The sequence below is a fragment of the Suncus etruscus genome, chromosome 14, assembly GCF_024139225.1.
Source record: "Suncus etruscus isolate mSunEtr1 chromosome 14, mSunEtr1.pri.cur, whole genome shotgun sequence".
Lineage (NCBI taxonomy): Eukaryota > Metazoa > Chordata > Mammalia > Eulipotyphla > Soricidae > Suncus > Suncus etruscus.
Window position 1 is genome coordinate 75,314,091 of NC_064861.1, and position 22,843 is coordinate 75,336,933.

General features: G+C 45.6%; 2 protein-coding genes and 1 non-coding gene across 3 annotated transcripts in view; 1 reads left to right on the forward strand and 2 right to left on the reverse strand.

Moving 5' to 3' along the window:
- ZNF91 (zinc finger protein 91) overlaps positions 1 to 22,843 on the forward strand; it is a 693,978-nt gene that overhangs the window by 490,573 nt on the left and 180,562 nt on the right. The window lies entirely within an intron of this gene.
- Positions 1 to 22,843, reverse strand: part of LOC126027241 (zinc finger protein 93-like) — a 594,792-nt gene that overhangs the window by 361,227 nt on the left and 210,722 nt on the right. The window lies entirely within an intron of this gene.
- Positions 12,879 to 12,985, reverse strand: LOC126028968 (U6 spliceosomal RNA). Its single transcript, XR_007502634.1, has one exon. It is a non-coding gene; the product is annotated as a U6 spliceosomal RNA (small nuclear RNA).

The window sequence follows — 22,843 nt, forward strand, 5'->3', positions numbered from 1 at the left end:
AAACTGGGGGACTCTTCCACCAAAATTCCTTGTTAAACAGCTCAAAAAGAGAAGATAAAAAGTGGTTAGAATCATCACTGTATAAGACAACATTTAGTAAGAATTATAGCTGTCAGAGAAAAAACACAAAATATTCTAAAGAAATACGTTTCCATTTTATGTATCTTGAAACAGTTTGGGGTTGTCACACACAGCTTTGGATTGTGATTAGGATTGTACACTACTGAAGTTAAACTCAAATATCTGGGCCCAGAGAGATAGCTCAGCGGTGTTTGCCTTGCAAGCAGCCAATCCAGGACCAAAGGTGGTTGGTTCGAATCCCGGTGTCCCATATGGTCCCCCGTGCCTGCCAGGAGCTATTTCTGAGCAGACAGCCAGGAGTAACCCCTGAGCACCACCGGGTGTGGCCCAAAAACCAAAAAAAAATAAAAATAAAAATTTGTTTTATTTTAATTCTTTTTGTTTTGTTGGCTGTTTTGAGGGGAGGCCCCACCTGACAGTGTTCAGGGGTTACTCCTGGCTCTGCACTCAGAGATTGCTCCTGGCATGCTCGGGGGACCATATGTGATGCCTTGATAGAACCCACTTCTTTCTTGGGTCAGCTGTGTGAAGACAATCACCCTACCACAGTGCTGCCACTCTGGCCCCAGACATTTGTTTTATGTCACTATACATTTTTAAACAAAAAAGATCCCAGTTCCCTATTTATATTAGTTAATGATAAGGAGGAATTACAATGGCTGTGTCAGCAGGAAGTTGCAAATGAAAAAAAATCATGCTGTCCCTATTCCCTGAATAGAGTTTACATTTCAATGTACTCAGAGGTTTAGAATTATAAAATGTAAACAATTTCCCATTGCTATACTTTATTGTAATTGTTGATACCCCACATTTCCTAAACAAAGTTTCCATTTTCCCCTTTGTATTTCCTGACAACAGAGTAAATTGCCTCCTTGCAGTGATAGACTGCCTTGATTATATTGAGAAAAGTTATTTCTATTCCCACTTGATGAGAGTTGTTTTTTTTTTTTTTATCAAGAATGGGTGTTGAGGGTCCTGGAGAGATAACACGGAAGTAGGGCGTTTGCCTTGCATGCATGGTCCCCGAGCCTGCCAGGAGTGATTTCTGAGTGCATAGCCAGGAGTAACCCCTGAGCATCACTGAGTGTGGCCTAAAGACCAAAAAAAAAATAAATAAATAAAAATAAAAAAGAAATGGGTGTTGGTTCTTATCTAATAAAAATCTCTTTTTTCATGTAAAATGAGCTCCACCAAACTCCAAAAGAGAGACAGTTTCCCAATCCTTCCCAGGTAGTCTAGTCTTGGCTTATACCCCTGTGACACTAGAAAGGTAGACACAGAATCTTCTCTCTAGGAGAACTACTGCAGCCCAATGCCATTCCTATGCCCTCAGAAATCATGTTCCAGTACATGATTTAATCTTATAAAATTTCCAAGTCACCAGATCTATTTTAGACTTATTGTTGAATGTTCAAATCATTATACTAATGTCCTAGTATGTTTTTTGTAATCGAAATTATAAGATTTGGTTAATAATAGGTATGACAAGTCAGGCCTTGAGCCTGAGCAGAGCACAGAAAAACAGACAGAAGGGCTGGTGAGGTGGCGCTAGAGGTATGGTGTCTACCTTGCCATGGCTAGCCTAGGCCGGTTCAATCCCCCGGTGTCCCATATGGTCCCCCAAGCCAGGAACGACTTCTGAGCACATAGCCAGGAGTAACCCCTGAGCATCACCGGGTGTGGCTCAAACAAACAAACAAACAAAAAGTAGAACCAAGAAAAGAAAAGACTGGTCCTGTTTATATTTGCTCACATCCTTATCTATATAATATTAAGTCCTGGTAAAGCATTTTTGTACATGTGTTTATCTATGATATATATACATTTGTGGAGAATTGTGATTCCCCAAGGGCTCTTGGGTGATCGCAGAGCTGATGTGTAGAAAGGGAGCCTTTTGTACAGATTCCCCATTTGGACCCATTTGGATTGTTGGGACCTGAATTCTGAATAAGGAGGGATGTCATTTTGTAAAAGCCACATGGCAGGCTTCTTAGGTTCTGAGCAGGGAGAAATACCATTTTGTAAGGATCATATGGTGTGAGCTACATGCTGGGGCTTCAGAAGCCTATTTCCATAGACCCTGCCTCAGTCTACCAGGCTATACCAGGTAACCCATCAGGTATGAACAAGGGAGCAGTAGGAAGGTACCCCTAGGCAGCCAATTATTTTAAAAATCATCAGAAAGCTGGAACCTCCTTATATCCCTTCCCTATATAATCCTCATCATGACCTTCAGCGGGGCTCATCTCCTTCAGGGGTTAAACTTTTTTTTTAAGTGTTAAACTTTATTTCATTTGTGTGGTCTCGTTCTTCTACTCTGGAACCCTACAGGATGGGTAAAAGTTAGCTGATGTTATTGGATGCTCTGGGCATTATGTTGGGACCTTCTTGTTACCAGATTCAAATTTTACTTGTGGTCTGGCAATGAGTTTGTTTGCTTTTGTTTGTTTGTTTTTAGGTTTCTGGGTCACACCTGGCAGTGCTCAGGGGTTACTCCTGGCTTTGTGCTCAGAAATAACTCCTTGGCTGGCTCATATGGGGTGCCAGGATTCGAACTACCATCTGTCCTGGGTCAGCCATGGGCAAGGCAAACACCTATCGCTGTGCTATTTCTCCTGCCCCATGGCAATTTTTTTTTTAAATTATGGCCAGACAGGTAATGCAGTTGTAGAATTATTTTGTTGTTGTTGTTGTTGTTGTTGTTGCTGCTGCTGCTGCTGTATTTGGGTCAGATCCAGGAGCACTCAGGGGTTACTCCTGGCTCTACACTCAGAAATTGCTCCTGTCAGGCTCAGGGGACCATATGGCATGCTGGGATTCAAATCACCGTCCTTCTGCATGCAAGGCAAACGTTGTACTTCCATGCTAGTCCTTCTGCATGCAAGGCAAACATCGCACCTCCATGCTATCTCTCTGGTCACACAGTTGTAGAATTCTTAAGAGTTCTGTTGAAAAATAAATAAATAAATAAATAAATAAATAAAGTGCTCTGTTGAATTTCCAAGACTCATGAAACTAGAAATGGTAAAATTGGTCACTATTGTTCCTATGATCCTACTCCCAACACTTAACTTGTGAAATCAGTATCATTTATTATATATTCTTTTTTTATACAAAAGTTCAGACACTGGGGCCGAAGAGATAGCACGAAGGTAAGGTGTTTGCCTTTCATGCATAAGGATGGTGGTCGAATCCCAGCATCCCATATGGTCCCCTGTGCCTGCCAGGGCCGATTTCTGAGCATGGAGCCAGAAGTAACCCCTGAGCGCTGTCAGGTGTGACCCAAAAACAAAACAAAACAAAAAGTTCAGACACTTCAACAAAGAAAACAATAACACTTTCTAAAATGGGAAAGAAAATGAACAAATGCATCCATGAAAATGTAGAGAGGATTATTCAAAATAACTCTTCAAATATTGGACTTACAGTGCTCTCAGATGCCCTCAATTTTTATCTCTGTCGACGTTAGAGAATTGGTATAAAATTTAGGGCTCTTGCCTTAAACATACATGTCACACCCGGTGACGCTCAGAGGTTACTCCTGGCTGTGCGCTCAGAAGTTGCTCCTGGCTTGGGGGACCATATGGGACGCCGGGGGACCATATGGGATGCCGGGGGATCGAACCGCAGCTAGCGCTGCAAAGCAGACACCTTACCTCTAGCGCCACAGCGCGGGCCCCAAACATAAATGTCTTGCCTTTGAACCCAGCATGTAATATATTTCTGGAATCCTGCCAGGAAATATTCATGAGCAAAGAGCCTTGAGAATCCCGTGAGCTTCACCTGCTGTGGTCCAAAACACCCCAAAATTATTTAAGTTGAATTTAGTGTCTTTAAAAGCATTTTACTTTGCTTTATTTTTAATCTGGGAAATTTGTAATGTCAATTCTATGACTGTAAGGTGAAACTAGCTTTCAACTGCAAACAAAGATGTTCCCTCTTCTTAACAACTTCTTTTGATATATAAAAGCCCACCTGGATTACTAGACCTCCCCCTCCTTGTTTTGGGAATTGGTTTAAATAAAGAGTTTGTGCTCAGAGAGGGGAATGTGACAGAGGAAAAAGCAGACTAACTCCTATAAATCTTGTTCTGACAGGCTTGGTATTATTTCTTTGCCTCTGTCGTGTTTCATCAGATCCGTGCACCTAAGGGGTTATAAACAGGGTATGTGGGGCACTTTCATCACTCAAGCATATTTTTTTGTTTCTTTGTTTATTTCCTTTTGGTTTTTTTTGTTTGTTTGTTTTTGAGTCACACCCAGCAGCTCTCAGGGGCTACTCCTGGCTCTATGCTCAGAAATCGCCCCTGGCAGGCTGGGGGGACCATTTGGGATGCTGGGATTTGAACCACTATCCTTCTGCATGCAAGGCAAATGCATGCAAACACCTTACTTTGTACTATCTCCAGCCCCACTCATGCATATTTTACATATGACTCTCTTCTTTATTTAGGTCTATGTAACCTCCAAGTAAAGAATTTGTTATTAGGAAGGAGACAATAGGGCCCGGAGAGATAGCACAGCGGCGTTTGCCTTGCAAGCAGCCGATCCAGGACCAAAGGTGGTTGGTTCGAATCCCGGTGTCCCATATGGTCCCCCGTGCCTGCCAGGAGCTATTTCTGAGCAGACAGCCAGGAGTAACCCCTGAGCATCTCTGGGTATGGTCCAAAAACAAAACAAAAAAAATCCCAGCACTTCAGGACCAGAGTTATGGCACAATGGGCAGGGCGTTTACCTTGCACGTGGCCAACCAGTTTCGATCTCTGGCATTCCATATAATCCTGAGCCTACCAGGTGTAATTCATGAGCATCGCTGGCTGTGTGGCACAAAAACAAAAAAGATTTCTTTAGACTCCCTGTCTGGGCTTTAGCCCAGCCCTCTCTCCCTCCCTCAGCCTCCCTGCCCCTACCCAGCCCCCTCCTCCTGTCCTCTCCTCACCTAAAAAAAATAAACAAAAATTTCGGGGCCAGAGAGATAGCACAGCAGCTTTTTCCTTGCAAGCTGCCGATCTAGGACCTACGGTGCTTGGTTCGAATGCCGGCGTCCCATATGGTCCTCCGTGCTTGCCAGGGGCTATTTCTTTCTCTCTCTTTTTTTATAATTATCTTTATTTAAACAACGTGATTACAAATATGATTATAGTTGTATGATTACAGTCATGTAAAGAACACCCCCTTCACCAGTGCAACATTCCCACCACCAATTTCCCAGATCTCCCTCCTCCCCACCCCCCCACCTGTACTGGAGCACACCTATACTCAGGGCTATTTCTGAGCAGATAGCCAGGTGTAACACCTGAGCACCGCCGGGTGTGCCCCCCTCAAAAAAAATTCTCTTTTTGGGACCAGTATGATAGCACAGCAGGTATGCAATTTCCCGTGCACAAGGGTGACCCAGCTTTGATTCCTGGCATCCTATATATGGTCTGCTTAGGCCTGCCAGGAGTAATCCCTGAGCACCACAGGGATCTTCATCTAGTGTGGAAACCTTTTGCCTTTTAAGTAGCTGATCCAAGTCCCACCCCTAGCTTCCAAGAGGATTTTATGAGTCCATCTGGGCGCTATTTTATTTTATTATCATTTGTTTTTGGGGTCACACCCAGCAGCGCTCAGGGGTTACTCCTGGCTCTATGCTCAGAAATCGCTTCTGGCAGGCTCAGGGGACCATATAGGATGCTGGGATTCAAACCACCGTCCTTCAGCGTCTAAGGCAAATGCCCTACCTCTCTGGCCTGGGAGCTATTTTAGAGCAATAAAGCAAGAATAAGTCTAAGCACTTCTTTTTTTTTTTCTGGTTTTTGGGCCACACCTGGCGTTGCTCAGGGGTTTCTCCTGGCTGTCTGCTCAGAAATAGCTCCTGGCAGGCACGGGGGACCATATGGGACACCGAGATTCGAACCAACCACTTTTGGTTCTGGATCGGCAGCTTGCAAGGCAAACGCCGCTGTGCTATCTCTCCGGGCCCGTCTAAGCACTTCTTATGTGGCCCCAGACAGTCATGTATGTGCACAAAACATACACAATTTTGAGCCCTTGGCTTTAATTTTGTGGGTGGGGCTGGACATAGGTTGGTATTCAGTGGGGTTTGTGATTCCCCATTTTGGTTTGGCTTTTTTGCCCACCAGGAGGTACTGAGGGCTTACTCAGTCTCATCACAGAGGAATTGTTCTTGGGAACGCTCAGGGATTTATGGGATGCAGAGTACTAAAACCTGGCTAGGTACTTGCAAGGCAAATGCCCTCCCCACTGTCCTATTGTGGGGGCCCTTGGATTATGCAACCTGGTTTTGGAGCCACACCCAGAGGTGGTCAATGATATTCTTGGCTTTGCATTCAGAAATCACTGCTGGCAGACTCAGGGAACCCTATGGGATGCCGGTGATAGGACAGAATCAGCCACATACAATCCAATGTGCTACCTGCTGCTACAGTTGACATCCCAGAGTCTGCTGAACATTGCCAGGAGTAATTGCTAAGCACAGTCAAAAGTAACCTCTGAGCCCCCTGGTTGAGCCTGCTCCAATCAAAATAAAGAAGTAAATGAAAAGAAAGAAAGAAAGAAAGAAAGAAAGGAAGGAAGGAAGGAAGGAAGGAAGGAAGGAAGGAAGGAAGGAAGGAAGGAAGGAAGGAAGGAAGGAAGGAAGGAAGGAAGGAAGGGAAAGAAAGAAAAGAAAGAAAGAAAGATAGAAAGAAAGAAAGAAAGAAAGAAGGAAGGAAGGAAGGAAGGAAGGAAGGAAGGAAGGAAGGAAGGAAGGAAGGGAAAGAAAGAAAAGAAAGAAAGAAAGATAGAAAGAAAGAAAGAAAGAAAGAAAGAAAGAAAGAAAGAAAGAAAGAAAGAAAGAAAGAAAGAAAGAAAGAAAGAAAGAAAGAAAAGCTAACAGTTATAAAAGAAAATCAAGAATTCCAGTGCAGAGAGACAGCACAGTCGTAGGGTGTTTGCCTTGCATGCAGCCCCTTCAGGACAGACAATGGTTCGAATCCCGGCATCCCATATGGTCCCCCAGGCCTGCTAGGACTGATTCTGAGCACAGAGCCAGGAATAACCCTGAGCACAGCTGGGTGTGACCCACCCCCATCAAAAAATAAAAAAGAAGAACTCTAGGTCACATGTCATCTGATCAGACAACCACTCTCCAATCTCCATGGCCTGGAGACCCGCAGGTGTTTGAGTCGCCTAATGGAAGCCAAGAAAAAGCAAAAAAAAAAATGTCCTTCCAGGTCAGTCAATGGCTGGCGCTGAGTGGAGCCTGGCCCTTTAAGAGTCCGCCAGAATCGCAGTGACGTCACGAAGCGCGACGCTTTTCCTTTCCCGGTCCACCTCCTGCCGGTCCCTTTCTGCCTACTACGCGGAGCAGGAGTGAGTGGGTCTGTGAGTGGGTTCCCGTTGGCGCGGGGGGCGACTGGAGGGACGGTTTTCTGTTGGCCAACGAGGGGCCCCTCTAAGCGCCCCGACACCCAGAGTCGCCTTCAGGCCCGCGCGGGCTCTCCAGGGTGCTTTGGGGCGCGGCGGACGCTCGGATCGCGCGGAGCCGCTGACGTTGCTGCTGCTTTGCGTGGAATCCGGCGGGATCGTCGTCTGGGACGGAGGCTGGTGAGGAAGAGGCGATCGGGGCGCCCGGGCAGCGCGAGGGCCTTGGCTTGCACTAGCAGACCGGGTTCGGTGCTGGACAGTGTCCGGGGGAAGCACGGGATTGGAGGGAACCCAGGCTTGAGCGAACTCTTGCCGGAAGATTTAGGGACGAGAAAGAAAAGCCCGACCACGTGATGCCGGTGGGTCCCGGGTGGTCGAGTGAATTGGGGAAGAGGCAGCAGCGGGGAGAGGGGAACCTGCCCCTTGAGCCCTCTCCAGCCCCGTTCCAGGGAAGCTCCCGGGAGATCAGGACTTGGGCTTTGCAGGAAAGTCTGGCCGGGACTGTTGGGAGGGCGCTGGCAGTTCCCAGGGGCGCCCTAGGTTCAGTCCCCTGCAATCCTTATTGTTCCCTGACCTCTCTATTAATAGAGTTCTGACTGAGGAGACACAAGCCCTGAGCACTGCGGGATGTGCCTTAAAAATAAATAAAAGAAGGGGCCAGGAAATAGCACAGCTTGAGAGCGGTTGATTTGCACGCAGCCAATCCAGGACATTTGGATTGGCATCCCAAAAGCCCGGCATCCCATATGGTTTTGAGCACAGAGCCAGAAGTAACACTCCTGAGCGCTGTCGGGTATGACCCCCACACACACACACACACAAAAGAAAACACAAGAATCAGAAAAACACAGGGAGAGTAGGAGAGTGTTTACACTCTACTCTAGAAAGTTTATCCGAAGTTTATCTAAAGCTTGTGCCAATACACCTTTCCCAGTCAAAGGTTGAAAGGTCTGAATAGAGCCCAGAGAACACTTTACCTTACTTCCAAGTTGGTTTTTCTAGAGTTTCTCCCACCCTGCCCCCTGGAGGCTTTTCACTTGGATATGAGAACTGTTGTCAGGGTGGTAGCCATGGACAGGGGTAGTTGATGGTCTTTCAAAGTCCTCTCCTGGCCTTTGTTGGAGCCTCTCTGGGGGGAGGAGGAGGATGCATCTCTGAGATTTAGAGCATCTTAAGATTTTATTGCCCTGAGGGTTCCTTCTCTGCCTGTCTGCTTCACCCATTGTTGTTGTTGTTGTTGTTTTAGAACCACACTTGGTGACTCTCAAGGGTTACTTCTGGCTCTGCATCAGAAATCTCTCCTGGCTTGGCTGACCATATGGAATGCAGGGGGACTGAACCTCATTCCATCCTAGATCTGCCCGTGCAAGGCTAACACCCTGTGCCACAACTCCTGCCCCTGCTTTACCCTCAATGAGGTACTTAAGGAGTGTGGGGAGGCCTTCACTTGCTCTTCAGTCCATTTCATTCATATGAACATTGTTTCTGAATGAGTTGATCAACAGTGCTGGGAGGATGTTTGCTTTGCACACCCTGATCCAGCTTGGATCCCTGACATTGTGTAGAGTTCTGCAAGCCCTCCAGAGTGATTTCTGAATACTGAGTCAGGAATAATCCTTCAGATCACCATAGGGTATGGGTCAAAAAAAGAAAAAAGAAATGTAGTGAGTCCTTACATGTGCAGGGAATGTGGGAACGCCTTTCATTATTTCTGAATGTTTCCTCTGCATAAGAATATAAGTCCTGGGTCTGGAGCAATAGCACAGGGATCAGCCCCCCCTCTGAGATGCTGTGGCAAAGCCACTTCCAGACTGAGTGAGGGCACAACGCTGCTGCTATCCTGCAGGGGTCTCTGGTGTGCCAGGCTCAAGCCCTGCCTGGATTCCTATAGGCTGCATGGAGCCTTGGGAGATGCTGGGCTCATGGCTGCCATTCCTCCCTGTAGAGCAAGGCCAGATTTTAGGTGTCCACCTCACAGCTTGGATTCCAATCTGCTTCTGCTCCCCAGGAGGGGAGGTGCCTCAGGCCTCATCTGCCATCCATGTTGATCTGAGCTGGTGACCGGGGTATGGGCCCATCAGGGTGTTTCTGTCCCCAGTGCAGAAACATGCTTTGGTCATGGAAGGGCTTGCACACGTCTCTAGTACTCAGAGCTGTAACTTTCTTCTAGTGTTTCCTGCAAAGAACCTTGTTGCTTCTCTTTGGGAATAATCCAGACTGAAGAAGATGGGGCCGCACCGTCTGGACTCCTGTGCCCAGGGAAGGGTAAGTGGATTCATGGAGGGTGAAGGTGGGGACAGGAGTTCACAGCCTCCCAGGGACAGGGTGTGGCTCCTGACAGGGTCTTTGGACTCTGTTCTCTGAGGCTAGTTTTGTCGTCATATTTTTTATTTATTTATTTTTGGGCCACACCTGGTGATGTTCAGGGGTTACTCCTGGCTATGCACTCAGAAACTGCTCCTGGCTTACAGCTCTGTTCATTGCAGCACTATTTACAATAGCCAGACTCTGGAAACAACCAAGATGCCCTTCAACAGATGAATGGCTAAAGAAACTTGTGATACTTATACACAATGGAATATTATGCAGCCGTAAGGAGAGATGAAGTCATGAAATTTTCCTATGCGTGGATGTACATGGAATCTATTATGCTGAGTAAAATCAGTCGGAGGGAGAGAGATAGACATGGAATAGTGCCACTCATCTATGGGTTTTATTTTTTATTTTTTTTTGGTTTTTGGGTCACACCCGGCAGGGTTCGGGTTACTCCTGGCTCTACGCTTAGAAATCGCTCCTGGCAAACTCTGGGGACCATATGGGATGCCGGGATTCGAACCACTGTCCTTCTGCATGCAAGGAAAACACCTTACGTCCATGCTATCTCTCCGGCCCCTCATCTATGGGTTTTAGAAAAAGTAAAGACATTATTGTTGCAAGGCTCAGAGACAATACAGTTAAGGGCTGGAAGGGCCAGAAGGTCCTGCTTACAATTTGAAGCTGAACACAGAGTGGTGAACGCTGTTAACAACTAGCATGACGATATTAAACAATGAGAGAAGTAGAATGCCTGTTGCGAATACAACCAGGGTTGGAGAGGGGTGGGGCATTGGTAGTGGGAATGTTGCATTGATGAAGGAGGATATATTTTTTTTTTTTTTTTGGTTTTTTGGGCCACACCCGGCGGTGCTCAGGGGTTACTCCTGGCTGTCTGCTCAGAAATAGCTCCTGGCAGGCACGGGGGACCATATGGGACACCGGGATTCGAACCAACCACCTTTGGTCCTGGATTGGCTGCTTGCAAGGCAAACACCGCTGTGCTATCTCTCCGGGCCCATTATTTTTTTTTTTTTTTTGGTTTTTTGGGATATTATCTTTATGTCTGAAACCCAACTATAAACATGCTTGTAATCATGGTGCTTAAAGATTTATGAAATAAATAAATAAAAGAAATCCTCCTGGCTCGGGGGACCAATGGGTCACCAGGGAATCAAACTGTGGTCCGTCCTGGATCAGCCGCGTGCAAGGCAAATGCCCTACTGCTTCACTACCGCTCCGGCCCATTGTTCTAGTATTTTATCTTGGTTTGTTAATCATACTCAGTAGTACTTACAGTTTTCTCCAAACTGTGCTCTTTGGTCAACCCTTGCAGGTCTCAGATCCAGTGGGGTTCTGGGATCCAAGGTTGAGCTCTGATAATATTGACCCTGATGTTGGTGAAGAATGAGACCTTGATCCAAGGACTTCTGCCATGAAGCATGATTCTTGTCTCAGTTGGGGAAAATGCTCTTTTGTAGCTTCTTAGTTTTTGCCAAGAGATTCTCCTGGCTCTGCACTCAGGTGTCCCTCTTGCTGGGCTTAAAGGACCATATGGTGTGTCCAGATTCTTTCTGGGGCAGCCAAGTGCAGTCAAGTGTCCTCTAGGCTGTTGTGTACAATCAGCATAAAGTTCTTTGTATTTTGCAATAGCTCCGACATGCCAGGCCGATGCTCATGCTACTGTCTCTTTCACTCAGGACCCTTCATGTGGTGTGGTCTATCCCCCCAAAAGTCATTAATTCAGAAATTTGGGTCTTCACCATTATCTTTTCTTTTATTTTTTCTATTGTTTTTGGGCCACATCTGGTGACACTCAGTGCTTACTGCTGGCTATGCGCTCAGAAATTGTGCCTGGCTTGGGGGACCATATGGGACACCAGGGGATCGAACCCTGGTCCTTCCTAGGCTAGCTTGCAAGGTAGCTGCCTTACGGCTTTCACCATTGCTCCAGCCCCATCTTCACCATTTTCTGACAACTGGAAAGGACACTTTTCTGTACCTGGACTTTCCTGTGTTTTTTTTTGTTTGTTTGTTTTTGGGCCACACCCGTTTGACGCTCAGGGGTTACTCCTGGCTATGTGCTCAGAAATCGCTCCTGGCTTGGGACCATATGGGACCCCGGGGGATCGAACCGCAGTCCGTCCTATGCTAGCACTTGCAAGACAGGCACCTTACCTCTAGTGCCACCTTCCTGGCCATTCCTGTGGGTTTTGTTTGGTTTTAGTTTGTTTCTCTGTGCTGTACTATCTGAAATTGTTCAGTTTTATATTAAATTTTGTGTTATATTGGCAGTACTCAGGGCTTATTTGTTTGTTTGTTTTTATTTTTTATGGCGTGGAAGTGGAGTTACATCACTTCTGATGGGGCTGGAGAGATAGCACAGTGGTAGACTGTTTGCTTTGCACACAACTTATCCAATATGGATGATGGTTCGAATCCCGGCATCCCCTATGGTCCCCTGAACCTGCCAGGAGCTTCTGAGCACAGAGCCAGGAATAACCCCTGAGTACTGCCGGGTTGACCCAAAAACAAAAACAAACAAAACAAAGAAATTGCTCCTGCAGGTATGGGGTACCATATGGGATGTCTGGATTCAAACATCCTTCTGTCCTGCATACAAGGCAAATATCCTACTGCTGTGCTATCTCTCTGACTTCTCAGGGCTTTTTCTTGGCTCTGAACAGATGATTTACTCCTGACAACATCAATGAACCTTTTTGTGTACCTAGGAGTGACCCTGTGTGCTCTCACTGGCACTGTACCCATGGCCCCACAAAGTGCACTTTAGGACTTTTTTTTTTTTTGTAGTTATAGCCAGCTGTGCTCAGGGGTTATTCATTGATCAGCACTCAGAAGTTGCTTCTGGCAGGCTCGAGGGCCATATGTCATGCTGCAGATGGAACGAGGGTCCATCCTAAGTCAGCAATAGGCAAGGCAAAGGCCTTACAGCTGTGCTATCTCTCTGCCCCCATTTTGGTTCTTTATTCTTTCATTCTGTAGAGTTTTGCCTCCTCCCTGAAGCCACATTTCTCCTAAGTAAACCAGTTGAATTTTTTTTTTTAATTTATTTTTAAAAATATGGAACGCTTCACGAATTTGCGTGTCATCCTTGTGCAGGGGCCATGCTAATCTTCTCTGTATCATTCCAATTTTAGTATATGTGCTGCCGAAGCAAGCACACCAGTTGAATTTTTAAATCCTCCTTGTTTATAGTCCCAGGGCTTTATGGCTTTAAGTGGGAAACCTGAGCAAAGGATCTTTCTAGAAGGCACAGGGATTGGGAGTCGTGTCATTTTTACCTGCTCAAGGAGTGATTTGTTTGGAGGTAAACCATGAATCCTGATTCAGAGAAGCAGAAATTTGACTCACTCACTGGACCTTTAATTTTTCTTCTTTCTCCTCCGGTACCAAATGTAGAGATGGTTTCAGGTTGGGATTGGCTCCTGTGTTTTAGCATATTTGGGTCACACTGAGGGTGCTTCTTAGCTCCTGGCTCTATGCTTGGGACTATGCCTGGTAATGTTCAGTGGACCTATGATAATGGGCATTGACCGAGGTATGTTTGTGTGCATTCCACTATATCCAAGTACCTTGTAGAACAGTGTTCGCTTGTTATGGTGGCTGATCTAGTTTGATTTCTGAAGCCTATCCCTTAGGGGTACTCATGGAGAGATTGATTTTGAGACTGGTTTCTCCTGAATCATTTATTTTTTGTATGTTTGTCGAGAGGGTTGAAGACCTGAATCCCTATATGACCCTGGGACATTTCATCCTCGCCTCCAGGGCCTTCGGTGAACCTGGGCCCTGACCCCTTTTGTGTGTGTTGGTGCAGGATGCGGTGACTTTCTCCGATGTATTTGTGAGCTTCTCCCAGGAGGAGTGGCCATACCTGAATGCCTCTCAGAGGAAGCTCTACAGAGATGTGATGCTGGAGATCTACCAGCACCTGCAGGCTATAGGTAAGAGCCACCCTGGGCCACCATATAGGACACTCCTATGGGGAGACTGCATATTGCCTGGGGTTCTGTATTCAACAAAAGATGCATTGCTATTTGGAGATACTCATTGTTCTAACTACCAGTCCTTAACATTATTTCTTAGATGAGCCAAAATTTATAGTTTTATTTATTTATTTTTTGGTCACACCAAAGGCACTCAGGGGTTACTCCTGGCTCTGTGCTCAGAAATTGCTCCTGGCAGGCTCAGGGGACCATATGAGTGCCAGAAATCAAACCAGGATCCATCCTGTGTTGGCTGCATGCAAGGCAAAAGTCCTACTGCTGCGCTCTCTCTCAGGCCCCAACTGTATAGTTTTAAATGTCTTTTCACAGTCATTTTTTTGGGGGTCACACCTTGCAGTGTTCAGGGGTTACTCTTGGCTCTACGTTCAGAAATCACTCCTGGCAGGCTCAGAAGACCATATGGGGAGACCATATGGGATACCGGGATTCAAACCACCGACCTCCAAGCAAGGCAAATGCCTTCTTACCTCCATGCTATCTCTCCAGCCATTTTCACAATCTTGACAGAAAGTGTTTTGGGTGTTGGCTTGGGTGTTATAAACCAGGTTTGAATCAGGTTAGATCCTGGCTACCCAATGATTCTCTAAGCCTCCAGGGGCCATCATTCAGCACAGAGCTAGGAATCAGCCCTGATCAAAGCGAGGTGCATCTCAAAATTCTCCCAAATACAAGTCATTTGGTTTTTGTACATTGGGGAACATATTGTCCACACATGGGAGTGTTCAGAACCTACTCAACCAACTGAGCTTAGGGACTACTTTTGGTATTGTTCTGGGAGCACTCGGGTTTTGTGGTCCAGTGTGAATCTTGTGCAAAATGAGGTCCTCTCCCCTGTATTGGTGTGTCAATCCCCAATGAGTCTCACATAAATGCGAGCACTTGGGACTTACATTGTTGTTGTTGTTGTTTTCTATTTTGGGTAACACCCAGTGGCACTCAGCGGTTACTCCTGGCTCTATGTTCAAAAGTTGTTCAAATCATCATCTGTTTGAATCAGCTGCATGCAAGGCAACTTCTGTTGTGCTATCTCTCTGGCCCTGTAACTTAAGTTTTGTTGAGTTGTTTTTAAGGGTCACAAGGCACCAGTGCCTACCAATCTTCTTGGGAGATGGTGTAATGTGAGGGGTCAATCCGGAGGCTCCTGCCTGCAAAGTCTGTTTCCCAATCTATTGGTCCACATTTTGACTTCAGTTTTTTTTGTTGTTGTTGTTTGTTTTGCGGGGGCTACACCCAGCAGAACTGGGGCTGATATCTGGCTCTGCACTCAACTGTCAACTATGGCAGGGTTTGCTAATGTTCAAAAAAAGTCAGGTGTGCCCACTTTCAGGGCCATAGCTCTTTCCACTCTACTCTTACTCCAGCCCCTTCCTTTCTTTTGTTTGCTGTTGAGCCACACCTAGTGGCGCCCAAAGGTTAGTCTGTCTCTGTGCTCGGATATTACTTGTGACATCCTCGGGGAACCCTCTGGGAAACCAGGGATGGAACCCGGTCCACCCTGTACAAGCAAAGCAAATGCCCTTCCCTCTGTGCTATTCTTCTAGCTCTTTCTACCCCAAAGTTTTTTTTTGTTTTTGTTTTTCACATAACATGTGGTGGTCAGGGGTTATCATGGTTAAGTGCTCAGGAATTATTCCTGGCAAGGGTGGGTGACCATATTGGATTTCTGGGATCAAACCTGTGTTTGTCGCATGGGAGACAAACGCCCTGCCCACTGTGCCAGGCCCTAAATTTGAACACTTTTGGGACTTGTCTTCCTTGGTAGCTTTGGGATACTCTGACTCTGCACTCAGCCTCACCTCTGGGTCAGCTCAGGGAACTACAGAGGGTGCCAAGATCGGTGCAAGTGGGCTGTGTGTGAGACAAGTGTTGTATTTTGCTCCCCCAACTGTATAATCTTCCTCCTCAACTGATACTTTTACATCTGGTCTCATCTGTGCAATAAACAATAAGCATATGGAGTGCAGAGATTCTGTTCTTTATCTGTTCTTATTTAGCCTTTTTTGTTACAACCCCCTGTCCATGGGGGTGCTGTTCCTTTCTCTGTCTCTAACCCATGAATTGTCCCTCTCGAGCAGGGCATTGCAGTGTGAAGCCTGGGCTCATCTCCTGGTTGGAAGGTGGAGCCTGCAGAGGGCAGCAGGGTGGAGTGTTTGCAGGTGAATATTGGAAGTGCTTCTCAGCCTCAGAGCCTGGGGTGGCTGTGGAGCATCTTGGGCACATGTGCTTAGCAGTATGTGTTGGACTCCTGGTTCAGGTTTGCGGGACCTCTACCCCTCCTGTTCTCTGCCCTTCATGGTGACTCCCAGAATGATCTGGAGCTTTTGCTGTCTTAGCTTTACTCTCTCTGGTTCCTGTATGTGGGCCTTTAGGACAGATCCTGAGATTCTGAGCCTCATCCCCCATCTGTGTTGTCAGACTGCATAGCGCCATGTTGGGGTGTCCTTTTCAGGGGAAGCTGGACATCCACTTTTCTTGGCCATGTCTCCACACTTACCTTTGCCATTAGATTATCTGGGGTTTTTGAATTTCCCACAGGAATGGTTTTTACTCTGTTTTTGAGGCCGCTTGGGGATGTGCTCGATGTCACTCCCAAGTGAATCTTGGTGCAATCAGGGGACCATATGTGATGCCAGTGAGAGAAATGTGTCCACTGTTCACATATACACTACATTACTGCTATACTATGGCTCTGGCCTGATTCTTGAGAATAATAAGAATTTTTTTTTTTCTTTTAGGAGCAACCCTGCTATTTTCTTGGCTCTACACAGAAATTACTCCTTGGCAGTGCTTTGGGGAGTATATGAATGCCAGGAAATTCAACTGGGGTCAGCAATACAAGGGCTGTGCCTTCGCTCTCACTACTCAAATATTTTTTGTTTATGTGTTAAATCTGTTGATGTGTGATCCCAAGAGAACTCTAATATGGGTTTTGCCTACTCCTCATTGAGATACTCCTATCGTTTTTGTAAGCAGATTTATTACCTAAAAACTATAGGTGGTCACTATCTTGTCTATTCAATCAGATTTCACTCAATTAATTTTTCTTTTTCTTATTGTTTTTTTATTTTTTATATCAATTAATTTTTCATTTTGATTTTTTGGTCACACACAAAAGCACTTGGTTATGCTAGCACAGTGTTCAGAGCTTACTCCTATTAGTCTCAGATTACTGTTTTGTATGCTGGGGATCAGGCCAGCATCTGCTTTGTGCAAGGCAAACACCCACCCAACCCATTATTCCATCACTAAGGCGCATCATAAGGTTTGATCATAAGTTTTGTTTTGTTGTTTTTTTTTTTTTTGTTTTGTTTTTGCCTTTTGGGCCATACTTGATGACACTCAGGGGCTACTTCTGGCTATGCGCTCAGAAATCGCTTTGGGTAGATATGGCGGACCATATGAGATGCAGAGATTTGAACCACTGTCAGTCCTGGATTGGCTTAATGCATGGCAAACACCGTTCCACTGTGCTGTCTCTCCAGCCCCTGTTTATTTTCTTGCACCATAGCTGGTTGCACTCAGGAGATACACTTGGCTTTGTGCTTAGAAATTAGTTCTTGCAGGCTAGCGGAACCATATGGATTGCCAGAGATCTAATTCATCAGCGACATGCAAGGCAAGCCTTCCCTGTTGTGATATTGCTCTTACTTCTTAACAGATTCTTACATTGCATATTTGGTTTGATTTTAGGATGCAGATCACTGGTTCAGAATTTGGCCTTTCAGCAATTTATTTTTGGGAAGGGATCTCCAAAGAGGATTGAAATGGTAAGATTTGCATGTTCCAATATGTTTTTTATTGTGGTGTTGGATTTCTCTGTGCTACAAACACTTGCTATTCTAAAAGTGGGGCTCTGCGTTCTAGCCCATCACTACTATGGCTTTATGGTATTTGCACTGCTGAAAGAATCTAGAGCTCAGTATTGGGAAAAGTTGCTGTTAGTCTCACCTGTGTGTGAAAGTCAATTCAATAAGTATTCTTTTTGTTTCGATTTTTGTTTTTGGGTGACACCTGTTGGCACTCAGGAGTTACTCTGGCTCTGTGCTCAGAAGTCATTTCTGGCAGGCTCGGGGACTATATTGGATGCTGGGATTTGAACTGGGGTCTTTCCTGTGCTGGCCACGTGCAAGGCAAACATCTTACCATAAGCTATAGCTCTGGTTCCTAATAAGTATTTTTGTTTGATTATTTTGTTTATGGGCCACACCTGGCAGCCCTCAGGTTCTTCCTGGCTTTCCGCTTGGCAATCACTCCTGGCATGCTCTAGGGACCATATGGGATACCAGGATTGAACCCAGGTCATCCATGTCAAGGTAAAGGCCCTACAACTGTGCTAGCTCTATAACTCCAGCCCCTCAAGAAGTTTTCTTTTCTATTTTTTTGGTTTTTTGGGCCACACCCAGTGACGCTCAGGGGTTACTCCTGGCTATGCTCTCAGAAGACACTCCTGGTTGGGGGACCATATGGGACGCCGGGGGATCGAACCTCGGTCCGTCCAAGGCTAGCGCTGGCAAGGCTAGCCTTGCCGCTAGCGCCACTGCCTGGCCCCTCAATAAGTTTTCTAATCTAAAGATATTAATCATATTTTTCACACTAAAGAAATTCCATGATTTTGGGTCGAAAATGTTTCAGGATGGAAGGAATATGTCATTTTGACTTGATAAAATGTTAGGTCATGTGTGTTTTTGTTTGTTTGCTTTATTTTTGTTTTGGGCCACACCAGTGGTCCTCTTGGCTCTGCACTCAGAAATCACTCCCAGTGGGCTCACAGGAGACTATATAGGATATTGGGGATCGAACCAGGGTCACTCTGTGCTATTGGTCCAGGCAAGGTTGAGTGTATAAACTGGTCATTTGTTACCTGGATTTATATTTCAATGGGAAGTTCTCTTTCCTCTACATGGTGATGGAATTTCATCCCGGTAACTGAATATTTGTCCCCAAACCCATCTATGTACGATAAGGGGGCACACAGCCAGAGTAAACATGATCATTTCCTTTTTGGGTCCCCATAGTATATATAAAAAAAGTAAAAAGTTGGGCCCGGAGAGATAGCACAGCGGCGTTTGCCTTGCAAGCAGCCGATCCAGGACCAAAGGTGGTTGGTTCGAATCCCGGTGTCCCATATGGTCCCCCGTGCCTGCCAGGAGCTATTTCTGAGCAGACAGCCAGGAGTAACCCTTGAGCAATGCCGGGTGTGGCCTAAAAAAAGAAAAAAAAGTATAAAGTAAAGTGAACTCTTTCATGTTTGGGAAGAATATGCCTGTAGTGTGGCTGTTATATTTGGGGACCACACTTTGATTCTGTTGAACTGAATCGATGAAATAAGAGGCATTTCACACTCTGGCCTTTCACATTTGCAAAATTTGCTAGTCCTAATAGTAAAAATAAAATGGAACCGAGCAGTACTATAGTAGGTAAGGCAATTGCCTGGCACAGGTCCCACCTGGGTTGAATCCCTGGTATCCCATATGGTCCTCCCTGTACTGTCAGTAATGCCTTCTCAGAGCAAAAATAATTCCTAAGTATCTCTGGATTTGCCCAAAAAAAAAAAACAAAAAACCACACACACATGCAAAAATAAAAAAGAATAAAGAGCCATGGTCCTGTTCCTAGTACAACAGGTAGTGTGTTTGTCTTGCACTCAGTGACCCAGGGTTGAATATCCTACAAGTTCCCTAAACACTGTCTAGACTAATCTCTGAGTGCAGAGCAAGGAGTAGCCTCTGCGTAAGAGAAAAGGCTTGGGGGGCCGGAGAGATAGCATGGAGGTAAGGTGTTTGCCTTGCATGCAGAAAAACAGTGGTTCGAATCCTGGCATCCCATATGGTACCCCGTGCCTGCAAGGGGCAGTTTCTGAGCATAGAGCCAGGAGTAGCCCCTGAGCACTGTCGGGTGTGACCCCCCCCCCCAAAAAAAAAAGAAAGAGAAAAGGCTTGGGTGTTAGGGTTCACAGCCTTATGGACTGAGCCCTGACTGTCTTTAAATTACAGTATATATTGTTAGATCCAGATAATACAGGGAAGATAATGGGGTATAGAAAAGATATTTGCTGATCTGTTGGTTACACTTTTCCCTAACACTGGTCTGTGAGAACCTTCTTGTGTACCCAATAATTAGTAAATTAGAATGGTTCAGAAATGACCTCTCTGCCCCTTTTCTCAGACTATAACCTAACTTATCAACTTTCTTTACTGGATATCTCTGTTTCCACAGACACCTACACCTGAGGACTATTGGGTTTTTGTGGTTGAAGGAACATTTGGAGCTTGTTTTATAAAAAGGAGGCTAGAAATGAAGAGAGAAGTAATTGGACTAACTTGTGCTGTTCCACAGGGAAGCAGACAACCCTGGCGGATGGGGGGCATTCCTGTATTACGGAATACAGTCAGGAGTGAACTATCCTGCTTGCATCCTGATGAGAGTGAGGACTCAAGGAGCATCTGTTTTGAAAGAGGCCAGAATGAAGAAAACGTTCTTGCTGTCGATACCCCGTCCACTGGGCACAGTACCCTTAAGTGTAATCCGTCCATCTCCTGTATAAGGATCACCATGTTGGGGCCACCGTGGGCTGGAATCCCTTCACAGCAACAGTCTCACAAGCTCCTTTCCTGTGGAGTGGAGGCCCCAGAGTGTAAGCATTGTGGGGTGACCTTCCCATGTGCTTGCCATCGTGCTTTACCATCAGACACCCTCAGCGCCCAGAATCCCTCTGTCGGTCTTCAAGGTGGACATGCTCTTGGTCAGCCGTCACACCCAAGTGATACTAATGAAGTCTGTATACAAGAGAACTGTCAGACATGTCAGGCCGGTGATAAAACCTTCAGTTACCCCTCAGTCCTTACTGCACCCACGAAAATTCATATGCAAGAAAAACCTTATACATGTGAAGCTTGTGGGAAGGCCTTTGCTCGTTATTCTGGCCTTGTTAACCACTTGGTGGTTCATACTGGAAAGAAACGTTTTATATGTCAGGAATGTGGAAAGACCTACAGTCATAAAGCAAACCTTTATAGGCACAGGTTTTTTCATACAGGAGAGAAGCCTTTTTCGTGTCCGAGTTGTGAGAAAACCTTCTCTTTATCCACACTCCTTACTATGCACATGCGTATTCATACTGGAGAGAGGCCTTATTTGTGTCATCACTGTGGGAAGACCTTCACTCAATCCTCAAACCTTTCTGTGCACATGAGAATCCATACAGAGAAGAAGCCTTTTTCATGTCAGGAATGTGGGAAGGCCTTCTTTCAATATGCACATCTTACTGGCCATTTGTATAGACATACTGGTGAGAAGCCTTATACATGTCAGGTGTGCGGGAAGGCCTTTATTCGATCCGGAGCCCTTACATCACACAAGAGGATTCATGCGAGAGAGAAACCTTAAACGTGTCAGATCTGTGGGAAGGCTTTTAGTTATTCAGGCTTTCGTTACCATAAAAAAATTCATTCTAGAGAGGCACATGAAGTGCAAAAGGAGTGTGGAAAGGCTCTTACTCCTTTACAAGCTTCTTCATAAGTATGAATATTTATCTGTAGGGTCTATATATGATCATATTACCTGGTTGGCATTGGTCTTATGTACTACTCTTTGTCAGTTGGATCTATTTTCCTATGAGAATACCTCTTTCTGTGCATTGGGGATGGAAAAATGGGTTTCATGGTTACTACTGTATGTAAGCCCCTGAGTCCCACCAGGGTGGTTTAGGCACACAGAACCAAGAGAAACCTGGTAGGGACCCTTATATACTAAATTTAAAAAAATGAAATAAAATTTAAGAATTTAAAAGATCAGGACCCAGGGGCCGGCATGGTGGCGCTAGAGGTAAGGTGTCTGCCTTGCCAGCGCTAGCCTAGGATGGACTGTGGTTCGATACCCTGGCGTCCCCCAAGCCAGGAGTGACTTCTGAGCGCATAGCCAGGAGGAGCCCCTGAGCATTACTGGGTGTGTCCCCAAAAAAAAAAACAAAAATCTCGACCCAGTGCGATAGCAAAGTGGTTGGACCTTCGCCTTGGACATGCCCAACCCAGGACAGACCCTGGTTGTATTTTCTGTGACCCCCCAAAAGAAGGCAAAACAAAACGATTAGGAAAGTAAAGAAGGGGAAAAAACTCGTTTGGGAAGAATGTGCTTATAGTGAGATACTTACCTTTGTCCTTTGGCCACCATTGGGTATGTTCAAGAATGCCTTCTAACTCTGCACTCAGTCATTACTCCTGGCTGCATGGGCTACTATAGAAGATATTGGGAATTGATCCTGAACTGGGCATGTTCCCTCCTATATATTGCTCTGGTTGTAGTGAAATAAATATTTTAAATGGCAGATATAGCCCTTTTCATTTATGTGTGTGTGGGATTCCCTCTTGGTATTCAGGCGTGGCTCAGGGGCACCACTCTAACCTCTAACATAGCACCAAACCAGAATGGCAATGCTGTCCATGGACCATTGCCCTAATATGCCCAAGAAGTGAGGACAAGTGGATTAAGAAAAGAAGACAGGGTCAGAGTGCTGTAGGCAGTGTCTGTCCTATAGCCATCAGTGGGATTTTAATAAATCCACTTCAGGGAAGAGTGGGTTGTACAGGCGGTGAAATATGAAATAATTAAACCACACACAGTATGTGGGGTCAACACATCTGGCATGAATGCGACAAGTTTAATTTTTCTAAGCAGGTTGATATATAGGGGTAAAGCCAGCCATAGGTATAGAGAAGAATAATTTATAATCACAAAGCAAAGTTTAACAGTAAACATGCCTAAGCTATGGGTGTTAGCTATAAGGATTCTGAGTTACAAAGGAGAAGGTTACAACTCAAGGCAGCTCTTTGCAAGCTTACTTCAAATGCAAAATTAGGGATTATTAGGAAGTAGAAAATATCTAGGAATTTGATTTTCACTGGGCTGGGCTCTACTGTTTTAGAGGTCAAGTAAAGGAAGGAGCCAAATCCCCTTAAGTGTGGTTAGGTGTGGTTCCCTTTTTCTAAGGAGAGTCAATAGCCCAGGGTCTGCTTTCTG